Source organism: Phaseolus vulgaris, chromosome 11, assembly GCF_051622355.1.
Source record: "Phaseolus vulgaris cultivar YP4 chromosome 11, ASM5162235v1, whole genome shotgun sequence".
NCBI lineage: Eukaryota > Viridiplantae > Streptophyta > Magnoliopsida > Fabales > Fabaceae > Phaseolus > Phaseolus vulgaris.
Window position 1 is genome coordinate 56,460,001 of NC_143508.1, and position 2,500 is coordinate 56,462,500.

Below are 2,500 nucleotides of genomic sequence, written 5' to 3' on the forward strand. Positions count from 1 at the left end.
TTGATCTTGGCATGGTTGGTGCATAGCCAAGTTCCATGATTTTGGATTTTTGGCTTGATTTTGTGACTTGGTGGTGATTTTGGTGAAAAACGAAAATGTTGGTTTTGGAAAACTGGCTGGACTCAATCCTCACAAATGCCTCCAAAGTGATGTGGGAGAAGTTTGGGATCAAAAGGAATTGATCTTGACATGGTTGGTGCATAGCCAAGTTCATGATTTTGGATTTTTGGCTTGATTTTGTGGCTTGGTGGTGATTTTGGTGAAAAACGAAAATCATGGTTTTGGAAAAGTGGCTGGACTCAATCCTCACAAATGCCTTCAAAGTGATGTGGGAGAAGTTTGGGATCAAAAGGAATTGATTTTGACATGGTTGGTGCATAGCCAAGTTCCATGATTTTGGATTTTTGGCTTGATTTTGTGACTTGGTGGTGATTTTGGTGAAAAACGAAAATGTTGGTTTTGGAAAAGTGGCTGGACTCAATCCTCACAAATGCCTTCAAAGTGATGTGGGAGAAGTTTGGGATCAAAAGGAATTGATCTTGACATGGTTGGTGCATAGCCAAGTTCATGATTTTGGTGTTTTGGCTTGATTTTGTGGCTTGGTGGTGATTTTGGTGAAAAACGAAAATCATGGTTTTGGAAAAGTGGCTGGACTCAATCCTCACAAATGCCTCCAAAGTGATGTGGGAGAAGTTTGGGAGCAAAAGGAATTGATCTTGACATGGTTGGTGCATAGCCAAGTTCATGATTTTGGTGTTTTGGCTTGATTTTGTGGCTTGGTGGTGATTTTGGTGAAAAACGAAAATCATGGTTTTGGAAAACTGGCTGGACTCAATCCTCACAAATGCCTTCAAAGTGATGTGGGAGAAGTTTGGGATCAAAAGGAATTGATCTTGACATGGTTGGTGCATAGCCAAGTTCCATGATTTTGGATTTTTGGCTTGATTTTGTGACTTGGTGGTGATTTTGGTGAAAAACGAAAATGTTGGTTTTGGAAAAGTGGCTGGACTCAATCCTCACAAATGCCTTCAAAGTGATGTGGGAGAAGTTTGGGATCAAAAGGAATTGATCTTGGCATGGTTGGTGCATAGCCAAGTTCCATGATTTTGGATTTTTGGCTTGATTTTGTGACTTGGTGGTGATTTTGGTGAAAAACGAAAATCATGGTTTTGGAAAAGTGGCTGGACTCAATCCTCACAAATGCCTTCAAAGTGATGTGGGAGAAGTTTGGGATCAAAAGGAATTGATCTTGGCATGGTTGGTGCATAGCCAAGTTCCAAGATTTTGGTGTTTTGGCTTGATTTTGTGACTTGGTGGTGTGCCAAGAATCATGAAATTTTCAAAGTGGTGGTTTTTGAGTTTTGTTGGTTGGAAAGTGTCACAAATGCATGCAGAATGAGGTCTAGAAAGTTTGGTATCAAAACCAAGCCATCTTGATGTGGTTTTGAATTTTTGAAATGTTGGAAAATAGAGGGTTTTGAAAAAAATTCATGAAAATTCGAAACCTTGGCCAATCCTAACGAAACTTGGTGGGCACCTTCTTGATATTATTATGGGATGGACTGGAAAAAATCACGCAAAAATACGGTGTCTAGATACGTTTTTCCATTTTTCCCGATTTTCCACATTTCGGGTCTTTGGAAAAATAAAAAAAATACTTCCCCATGTCGAAAAATTCTAATTTTTTGCAGGCAATGTTGTACCATTTTTATGAGGATCCCTGCAAAAAATCTCGTGAAAATTCGTTCTCTAGGTCCCAAAACAGAACTTATGTCTACTCAAAAAAAGTGTATCTACTTGTACAAAAGTGGCTTTTGCATATTTAGCTATTATAGGGGGGGGGGTGTTCCTCAATGCAGCCAGCTCTTGCACCATGGAAAATTCTGGTGCGGTCCCTTCATTCCCCCCTGTTTTGGCTTGCTTTGTGGTGGGGCAAGTCAAAACGCCCACACATGGGTGATCCACCAACTTGGGTTGGTGTCACCCGTTGTGGGCGGCGGCACGGTGGTGGCCGCCGTCGGTTCCGGCCGACCGACCCGGTGGGAAAAAATGTGAATCTGTTATGTGGATTTGTGGCACGCTGGTGGGATTTTCGTTGTGTGGCTCATTTCTAGACTTGTGAGCATCACGAAGGGGGTATGGCTTCCAACCGTTCGCGGGGAAGGGGCCATCATGTCTGGCTTGCTGCCGGCCGGGGGGGTAATGTCATCAGTCAGCGTCCGCTTGGGCTCACATTTGTGCTGGTTACGCCCAGGGTCATGTGGTTGATATTGAGGGCTTTATTACTCCCGGTCCAGTAGCGCGCGGCCACCACAGGGAAGGCACGGCCTCATCCGCGTGGCTTCTCCCTCACGAGCATCTTGGCGATCCGCCACGGTGGTCGTGCTGGAGAAGAAGCACGGATGAGACGGGTTGGAACTGTGGCCCGGTGCGATCGGGGAAGATTTGTGCCACGCAAATCGTTGGGTGGCTTATTCGAAGACTTGTGAGCATCACGAAG